Below are 10,999 nucleotides of genomic sequence, written 5' to 3'. Positions count from 1 at the left end.
CTCTCTCTCTCTCTCTCTCTCTCGCTCTCTCTCTCGCTCTCGCTCTCGCTCTCGCTCTCGCTCTCTCTCTCTCTCACACACACACACACACACACTGGTGAACAGAATAATGGAATAGATGGGCCTTTGATCTGATCCAGCAAAACTTATCTTACTTGGATGCTTTTAAATTCTCTTGGCAGTGGATACGTGCTTCATTTTGTTGCTGAACTTGGATAAGAGGTTTTTCTTGGCAATGAGATGAAATCTAAGATAACTGATTGCAAATAATACTATGAGAGTGAATGTCTGACTAGCTGTTAGGTATGTAAGGAAGTTCATAATATTTGAACACTTCGATTGTAAACTGTTGTTTTTCTTTATTCTGAATTAACCAGGTTTTGTATGATTTTCATTTCTAGACATTTTGACATGTTGTTCTATAGCAGTTCATATCTGGCTCACCTACATGTTTCTTAAAAGAGTATTTCAAAACTGAACAGCCTTCAGCCTTAATTACCACCTCTGAAACAAATATTGTTGCTTGCTTTCCAAAGGGCCAAATTGGACATGACGTTAAATGCATCTTTATATTTAACTTTCATGTGTTCTGTAGATGCACTAATGAAAGTAGAAGCTTCAAAGAGTGGTTTTTGTCAGGATCACGAAAAGGGAGGGAATTTCAACCTCTGCCCCTGCTGGGTCACACACATACTGCGGCTGCGGCTGCTATGTTCATTCTTTAAAACAAACAAGAAATACCATTCAACATTGCCTCTTCCTTTTCAGAATCCAGCTTGAAAAGTAAGTTTTTCTCACTCCCTATAGGGGAGAGTTCTTCCTTGTAAGCATTGATTTGCAAATTGGGGCAATAGTCCTATGGATGCTACACTCCTCAGCATCTCCTCTCTTGGGGATTGGAATGTATATTGGATGTTTCTAGCCATTGTTCTGAATATGTTTTGGCATATTCTTATTACATTTTGGTCCATTTTGTGCCTGCAGCTTGGAATAGTTTTATTGGTACCCCATCTACTCCAAATGTTTTATGCCTTCCAAGGGCTTTCAGTTCATTTTCTAATATTGTAAGTTCTTCCTCATAGGGTTTTTATCTCTTCTATATAGTTCTGTATGTTGTTTCCACATTTTCCTTATTTCATCCTGGTCAAATGGTATGTTCTACTGTTGGTCTTCAACATTCCTAATCTAGGATGGAATTTACCTTTGATTTCTTGGATCTTCTGGGAGAGGTCTCTTGTTTTTCCTCTTTTATTGTTCTCTTTTATTTCTTTACACTGGTCAATTGGAATTATCCTTTTTGTCACCTTGGGATACATGTATTCAGGATTTTGACCCTCTTTCTGAAACCCAGAAACTCCACCACCATGTTAATGTGTGAATCCAAGAAAGGACACAGTCCTCACTGGAAGAAGCTGCTCCTCCAGTGCTGTCAGAGCCCATAGGTGCACCACCAGGGAGGATGAAAAGTGTGCACCAGAGGTAGCTACTGAGGCTCTCCAGCCTCTGCTTGAGTGGCTTTGCCCGTGCTTCACTCACCTGCATGGGAGAGGACAGGTAGCCCTTGGAGTGCTGCCTTTGCTACAGCCTCATCAGTCTGGCTGCATGCGGGCTTTCCTAAGTGCATCAGAGCCAGTCCCTGACAGAAGTGCTGGTAAGAGCTTTGGCTGGGGCTTCAGCTAGCCCAGATGACTTCGGAAATATGATCATGCCCTTGGTTGCCATGACCTGGTCTCATTCAGCCTGAAGAAGGCCAGATGGCTTGTAATTTGTCCCTCTCAACATCACCACCTCCTGTCCTGTGCATTTGCATGAAGCCTCTGGTCCCTGAAGTTAAGATGTAAAAACTGTCAAGCTGCCATCTTCACCCTATGTATGTGTTTAATATATGGAGCCTTTCAAAGATCTTTTACGGTTCTTGGAAAATTAAATTCACTCCCTGGAATGAAAAACTAGTATTATAACCTTTTTTGTTAAAGTACAGTAAACAATAGAAACATTATCCTCCACAGGAGGATTAGCTACCATTGTTAGGTTAATCATGTAAACTCAGCTCAAGTCAGCAGAGGCTGAAGACTTTGATTCACTGCCAGTTCTTCCAGCCTTATGGGTGAAACATGGAACTCCAACTGAAAAAGAGATGTTGGGAAACACTGAGAGCCCAGCAGGCTGTGATTGATGCAGATCGTTCTCTTGCAGGTGAAGATTATCTGAGCTTTCCATCAGCATCTAGAGAACTCACCTTTACATCACTGAAATGTCTAAAGGTTTGTCAGAACCTTTGTGAGATCAAAGTTCTAATGGGAGGATAATAATTGCAACATTTCCAGCCATGCAGTTAAGGATGCAGCATAGGAGGCCCTGACCAGGGCTTTATTGCCATTTAAAAGAAGTGGGCTACCATCACAGAATAAAGGCACAAGGCAAGAACTTCGTCTAGCAAATGCATTGCAGTTCGCCACTCAGCCAGGTGATTAAAGGAACACCCTTCCCTGTCTGTTCCTTTTCCAACTGCACTTTACACGTTGTATAACTTGCCTAATGGTTTCCTGGAACAGCATCTGAAATTGAGATCGCACTTGTGCTTTCCTCAATTTGCATATCTTGGCTGCCAGGGGACTTTTCTCATGCAATTAAAAAAAAAGCAAAACAAAAGAAAGAAATGCTAGCCATTCATGAAGATGGTTAAATGATCTACCCACTTTGCAAAGTAAAATAGGAAAACCTGTATTGGCAAAGACAAAATGGTTTGCAGGCTGTCAGCTGCAACCTCACAGGATGACTGCACTTTGCTTGGTAACTTGACCTTGCCAAGCAGCCCAGGGCATTTCTTCATTAGACAGGAGCACCTCAATTGTTCCTTCATAGAGTGCTCAGAAGCAAAACAAGACCAGGTTTCTGCATCTTTAATCGCTGTAGAGAGGAGGGCATCTCAGAAAACCCTTCTGAGACAGCCTGTAAGAATCCTGTTCCTTTTTTTTAACTGGCCACCTGGTGCAGGAATCAGTGCATATTAAAAGCACTCTAAGTATAAGTTACACTTCCTTGAGTGCTGTAGTGTAACAAGTTACTTGGGCATGCTTCAGGCCAAATACCTGCAGAGTGGGAAGGAACAAAGATGATCTACTAAAATGTTATTTGGCTTTCCCTAACAATGCTCAGCAGATGCAAACCAGGATGGCTTACATAAGGAACAGAAAGGTCTTGAGCACTTGCTATTCTCAGTGAGCTGTCACTGGTGGATAGCATGAAAGCTTTAGCATGTCATTGACTATAACCCTAATGGCCCAGTGGGATTTCTGAGTCAACAAGACTGAGTTTCACAAGATGTTTACAGTAGGGTTGACTGCATATGATGCTTACTTATCGTATCTCTAGCATTTGAACTCCCTGTGAAGAAAGGTTTAGCAAAGCTGAAATACCCAAAAGTTATTTGAGGTCTTTCCATTTTCTGGTATGGCCATTTTTATAGTATTCCTTTTGCAGGAATGTGTTTTATTTTGTTCCTGCATCAAAATACAAGAAAAGTGTTCTTGTAATAGCAAAAGAATATATACCTTAAGTGATCTATTTTTTAAAATCCTGAATAGTATTCTTATACACAGATAACAACAGTGCAATTTTATATGTGTTAATGCAGAAGTAAACCTCTTTAACCTGTTCCCAGGCAAGCGAGCTTAAGCCTGTAACCTTTTTTCATTTTAAATAAGTCTTTTTTTTTAAATAACAGGAGTAATTTTTGTTTCAGTGAACATCCAGGACTGTTTAATGTGGTAAATACTACACAAGATTGTTTCCTTTGAAAAAGCCAGCCTGTAAGAAATTCCACAAATCTGATTTATTTGTGGGGAAGAGGGAGGTCAAGACAGGGCCCCGAAAAGATTTGCTCTGAGGCCTGATAAGCTTGTTCCAATTTAGTGTTAGCACAAGCTCCATTACATTTCTTTTGCAGTTGGAAAACACTTACAGGACCATCCCAGATTTTTAGCAGTAATCTGCTATGTACATCTTCCATTACCTGAACTAACTGTATTAACTCAAAATAAGTTTCACAGCTGGGGGAGTGGCAAGAACATCTTTGCTGTAGACAGCTGTGGTCACTAATGGCTTAGGAAGTATCCTCATACAGAACATCTGACAAATGTCACATCAAAGTAGCAGCAAAACGTTTTTCATCCACTTATTCAATTTGTTTTTGTGTGGTTACATTCAGAAATGCTATGACTCTGCTGCAAATATAATCGTTGACCCATGGAGGCTGCTGCAAATACGATGGTTTACTCATGCAGACTGTCTCAAAGGATATCCCAACATGCACCATTCCAGGATGCAACAACTTGAGGGAACGGGCAGAAACGTCTACGTATTCATCCAGGTCTAGACTCTTTCAGAGGGCTATAAATGGGGAGAGGTTTTGCTTTTTCAGTACAGTTCACATAGACACTGCCATGTGGTGCCAAATGGGAATGCGGGCATTAGCAAATGGTAATAATGCTATGCAGATACTACAGTTACCCCATAGAGAGAGCTGTAGAATGAAAGCCTCATGTGTATATTGGAAGGATGGTCTTTCTGCAAATAAAAAACATGGAACTAAATGGTAGTGTTATTATGGCTTTAAATGCAAACAGCTTTTTTGCTTCCCAAATGTTACATTTGACAGCCTGTTTAAATTTCCAAAACATCTGTGCAGTTAACTCTTGGAAAACATTCCCCCCAGATCCTGGCTAATTCTGCTGGCTTGCTCAACACTGGCAGCAGCTATAGAAGGGAAAGTATGCTTGTAATGAGTGTTCCATTTCCACAGGATTATAGACATGCAGAGTGTGATTGTCTGGTTACAATGGTTCTCATCATTGTATCATGTCTCTGATGCATCTGATGTGAGAATCCTACAACTTTGCCACCTATTTGCTTATTTTGAAGCTACACTGAGGCCTTCATTTTTTGGATCAACCAGCTTATTTATTTATGAATGTATTATATTTATATCCTGCCTTTTATCCTCCAAGAAATTCAAGGTGGCTTATATAATTCTCCTCCTCTCAATCTTATCCTCACAGTAACAACCTTGTGAGGTAGGTTGGGCTGAGAGTCTGTGACTGGCCTAAATTCACCCAGTGAGCTCCATGGCTGGATGAGGACTAGAACGCAGATCCCCCGAGTCTCAGTCCTGTGCTCTTAACCACTGCATCACACTGGTGCTTAAGCATAGTTCCACTGACCATCAACACATTGGCTTTTGAAAGAATATTGTTCATGGGACAGCAGCAATGAAGAAACATGTCAAGCTGGCACAATCAAAATGATTTTGATTCCTCAGAACTACCCACTTCGCAGGGAGACCTGAGTCAAGAAACGCACACCAAGAAGCAAGTGATTTGTGATTTCTGACAGATACATCCTATAGCGAAGTATCATGCAGTATTTGGTGACACCAAGAATGCTATGTCAAAAATGTGGGTGGGGGGATGGTTGTATTCTGGAGTGGCAATATCTTCCTACTAAGCTGACTGAGGTTGGGAGTTAGCAAAGCAAAGCAAAGCAAAGCAACTCCTGACTTCTATAGTGTTGAAAGAATTGTTTTCCAGGGAGATTGCAACACTTTTGTCAGGAGATGATGGCATATAATGTTATCTGGAGGGTGTGTTAGTATTCAGTTCAATGCAATTTGTGTCCCTGGAAAAGGTACCTGTTTGCTTAAAGGGTACATGGTTTAAAATAGATCTTGTCCCTCACTAGTATTTCCAGCAGAACCTCCTCTTCCTTCCCCCTGGTCACAGGAACACACTGCAGAGGTGCTGCAACCTGCTTATTTTCTCCTAGTCTGCAGGTCAAAATCTAGATCCAAGCATGTAGTGCTACAGAATAAAGTGATGGAAAAAGCAGGGCATGGATTTTCTGCTTCAGTTATTACTCTGTTTCTTGTGAACCTAGGTTCTTAAAATTAGCCTTTGTTTCTCTCCCTCTCCCTTTACTCTGCTTCTCAGCCAAAAAAACTTGCCAGAGCAGCTTACAAAACTCAGTAATAAGATGACCTCTTGCCTCAGGCTTAAAATCTTTAAAAATGATACAAAAGGAAAAGGGTTTGGGAGGGAAGAAGAAAAAAGTATTAGGATTTCTTCCAGATGGTTGTACTGCCAGCAATCAAAAAGATTTGTGCAACTGTTTCATCTTTCCTTGCTCCAGAAGGCTTTCCACAGTAAGGGTGGAAACGTGCAGAAGAAGCAGTGGGACAACATGGAAGTGGATGAGAACAATGTCCGGAGCCCCTGTAATAGTCTTTGACTGAAGCAGGGTGGCATCATGATAGTAAGCTTTGCCTGGAAGCATCCTAGTTCTTCATTACAAAGTTTTTATAGCTACCCTAATCAGCGGAAGAGGCTGGCTTCCTTGCTTGTGACCAGGGCTCACTCAGAACCTGATGTGACTGCTGCCGCCGAGTGACAGTTGACGCAGAAATAGCTTCCTCAAGGTTGTACTGAGACAGGTTAACAGGCCTGCCTCCTCCCCACCTTGAATCACTTCACATCTAGTGATGCATGCATAGGCAGGAAGAAAAGGCCAGGGTTCCAGACCGTTTTGCATCCAAATACACACAGGATTGTGCCTTTCAGGTACTCTACCGCACCAATCTTTTCCTTTTCTCTTTGACTGTCTCAGCTGTTTGGCTTCTGTTTGCTCCTCTTAGCTGCTCCTCTTCCCATCTGTTCGACAGTTGCCAAAGCAGGATTTGGCCTCGATCTGCCCATAGCAGAAGCCAAACGTGGTGCCATTACCTGTATCCAAAAAGCAGAATGAATATCACAGGGGCAAGGGAAGGGAGAAGATGCACCATCACAGGCTTCCGGTCTTGGAAAACACCAGCTCCTTGATTATGTCCTTGTGGGACACATTTAAGCCTATCCTGCCATACTAATTACATGAAGTAGAGATCAAGGTCCTTCACAGAGAATGCTGGAAGCTGAAACTTCATTAAAATTCCTCTCCCCATCCCACACGCCAGTCCTATGCCACTCGTAAAATGCAATTAGGTGACCATAAGGCCACATCAATGGGATTACAGATCCCAGGCATTGCCTCTCACCCTCAGTACAATCACCGCTTGTTCTCATCAGAGAATCCTTGCTCACAATAAGCTCCTGATCCTCACACCAGAGTCAAGCTTTCTTGTGTTTGTACAAAACATCCATGGACAATTTTGGCTTGTTTCCCCCTTGCTATGATGAGAAGACAGAAGAATGAAGCAGAAATTATCATTTCAGCAATATTTTTAAATGTATGTCTCTGTACCTATTTCTATGCTGCATGGACGTGGATGTTATATATATATAAACTCGCACAAACAGGCTAACCCCATCCTCCCTTAGGATAAGAACAAGAAATTTTATTCAGCCTTCTAGGACTTTCTTGAAAACGTTGTGGAGTGAACTCAAGCACCTCACTGGGAGCTTGAGCAATTGCATCCCACTTTGTAGGTATCACAGTACCCCCATTGAAGCCTGGTTAGCCCTGAATGAAGCACTGGGAGCAATCTGCCTGGTTCTGTACTTTACACCATAAAAAGACTGTCTAGAAACTCTGATTTGCAATATTTATAATTTAATTTGCAAAATACTACATGATCTTTAATGCAACCCTTGCGACAATGCTGTAACATATACCACCATTTCTCCCATTTAATAAGATGAGAAAGTGACTTGATCAAGGCCATGCAATTAGTCCTTGGCAGCGCTGAGCACTGAACTCACCACACCTCAGCTGTTGCATTCTAATTAGGATACCTGAAGTTCTTCCCTTTCTATAATTCACAAGTAAATAGGTAGATTGGTGGATTATTGGCACTTTGTCATCTTAAGTCCTAATACACCAGAGCATGCAGGCAGCTTAGCACGTATCAAAGTATGGATGGATTCAGTAATGTAACCTGTCCCAGTGTGCATCATGTTACAATTACTTAGATTAGATTTCATCTGTCATTCCATTGTACAGACAGCATTATTGTTTCTTGTGATTTTACCACTCTGGAATGTCTGTGTAATTTTTAAAGAGTTGCCTCCTCAATTTAAAAACACACACTGAGTGAGAGCTGCTCATTTCCCTACTGAAAAGCTGTTTGGGGAGGGGGTGATTTTCAGTTGGGAAATAGTCTGTGTTGGGGCAGGGGGAGGGTTGCTTACCACTCTTGCGGCCTGTCATTTCTGCTGAAAATCCTTCCCCTCCAGCTGCTTTCCTTGTCAGGGTTCCAGAAGTATAATTTTAATGATAGAAAAGCAATTAGAAAATGGAAAAACCAGGTACAGTGGAAAGTTGGGAGCTGCTAGTGTGTTAAGTAGACATCTAGTCCCCAGTACTGAAAATGGTCCCCGTTCTCTAGAGTTGGACTAATCTACTAGTTCCACCTTCTCATACATTCACTATTCTTTCCTTTTTCACCTCTAGTTGTTTGTGAAGAAACGTGTGTATTCTGATAAACAATTTCCACTCAACTGCATCCATTCTGTAAGAATAGCTCTTAAGGATGAGGGTCTGTCAAAAAAAAAAGTGGTGGTAAACAGGGTTGAATATACGGAGAGTCAAGCATAGACCTTTTTGAGCTACATACACAATGTCCTCTGCTTAGATGAACCAATCAAACCATTTGGTTTTCTGCCACATTTTTTAAAAAGACGCTGGGTTCTTTCTACCCTTTCTATTTTGCACTAAATGAAAACATTTCCACGTGTTTGTATGTTCTTAGCAAAATATAAACCAAACCAAGTCAAATGTATCTTTACTCCCTTCCAGAACATTGCATTTCCAGCAAACCAGGGGCTGGCAAAAGGTAGAATGGGATCAACAGATGGTTTGCAGTAATTTTGCAAGAGGTCCTGACCTCCTGTTCTTGAACAATTTAAGTAACAAAAAGGTGTAGTGGGATTCCCTGAATTAGATTGCTGAAGCCAAGAAAAGTGGTGTAGTGGTTAAGAGTGCAAGTCTGGGACTCGAGCAATCTGCGTTCTAGTCCCCATTCAGCTGTGGAGCCAACTGGGTGACACAGACCCAGCCTGTCACAGACTCTCAGCCCAGCCTACCCCACAGGAATGTTGTTGGAGAGTAGGAGAATGATGAAAACTGATTTGAGTTCTTTAAAAAAGAAGGTGGGATAGAAATCTAATATATAAATAAAAATGAAAAGACTACAAAAGGAATGCGTGGGGCAACTGGCATCCCCTTTCTGAACCACAAATCATGTAGTAGTTCCATGGCTTTTGGGAAAGTATTATCCCATACTCTAAAAAGTAGAAATTTTCTCTTCCAAGGCTCTTACTGGAGGTATGAACTTTAAGTTACAATTTGCTGATGTGGGATCATGTATTGTGACCTCTCCCCCCACACAGACATTTTTATGTAGTTCTACCCCCTTTAGAATTGCCTCTGCTCATCACTGGAATGTGTTCTGTCCCACTGAAAGCTTTTTCAAAATTGAATTCAGCTCTCAGACTGAAAGAGATTCTCCACCTCTGGACTGCAGGCCCAGCTTGGGCATAAAATTTATGAGCTGAGTTTGTGTTCAGAGGTAGCCTGTTTCTTTATTCTAAGCTTTCTTCCCAGCCCTGCATGCCACACCTGCAAGCCACTAAGTTTTCTCAGGGCTCCAGAAAACAAACCAATGCCTTGCCACTGTGTGGGCAGAATACTGAATTGAACTGGCCTTTATTGTGAACCAGCATAACTCTTCCTATGTTCCTTCTAGTCCTTGTATAAGAATGTAGGGCTTATGTTCTGCCTAGTAGCCAACAGCCATCAAAACCATGACCCTTTAAGCAAACATTTCCTAACTTGCTGCAAGTTAATACACTTAATTCATTTAACTTTACTGGCAAAATAAATAGAACATTCCCTCAAAACTATAACAACACAGTAGTGGCACTGAGGTTCTGCAAGTTTTCAACAATCCACAGACATCGTGAACTTCCCTTCATACAGCTGGTGTTTGTTCCTGACCAAACGAATGAAGAAGGTTTTCACTCTGATGCAAGACTTCATTTAGTTAGATCTCTCATGGCCAGAACAGCAACTGGATGTCTATTGAGGAGATTTAAGCAGATGAGGAAAGGAAGAATGCATCCAATCCCCCAAACTCAAATCCCTTACTAATATTAGAGCCATTCATTAATAAGTAGGAAGATATTCATTACTGGTTCTGTTTGTGACAGGAGTGATATTATATAGGAATGTAACCATGTGTTAATCCAAAGTGTGTGTGTGTGGGGGGGGGTGCACATTCTGCATCCTATTTGTATGGGAGGCTGGTGACTTCTTTGTCAGTGGAGCTCCTTATCCATTGCAACTTTTATTAGGAGCTTCATAGCAACTATCCATGAAGAACTGTGCTGGTGAACCTCTTTGGGGGATGGAGTTCAGCACCACAAATAACTCTGATAATGCTCAAAATAATGGATGAGGATCCCCACTGAAGCAGGAGTAACCAGGAGTAACCCACTGAAGCAGGAGTAACCCTGGCAATTCCCAGTCGCAAGCTTTAGTAAATTATTTTACAATCCAGTAAAAAAATGCAGTTGTAAGTGTTTTTCCTCTTCTTTTTCAGGTTGGTGTTTGTTTTGTTTTGAATTAATTCCCTTCCATAGAAAGGAAGGAAGAAATAGAATGGAAGTGAGATGGGATTAATCTAAAACTGGCATCTAAAGCCACTGGTTGGGAACATGGCTGGGGATCCACAGCCTCTCCCAGCATGCCTACTGGCACCCTCTCCCCAACCTGGCATGCCTCCTTTTCCCCGTCTCCAATGCAGGTTAATCTGCTGTAAAAGTTGTTCTCTTGAGAAGGTCACAAGGAACATGTACAGTACTTTATGGGTGCATAACAGTCCAATCCCTATCCTCATCACTTCTTCAGAGATGCATGGACAGTCCTGGAGAACGATGGCCTCCAGTTCTCTTGGATGGACATGGTGTTGCTTGTTGCCTACAACTCTCCCAGGCCTGTTCTGATAAAAAGA

The sequence above is a fragment of the Varanus komodoensis genome, unplaced genomic scaffold (genome assembly GCF_004798865.1).
Source record: "Varanus komodoensis strain SLA01 unplaced genomic scaffold, ASM479886v1 scaffold1, whole genome shotgun sequence".
Taxonomy (NCBI): Eukaryota; Metazoa; Chordata; class Lepidosauria; order Squamata; family Varanidae; genus Varanus; species Varanus komodoensis.
Note: the sequence above shows the minus strand (reverse complement) of the source record.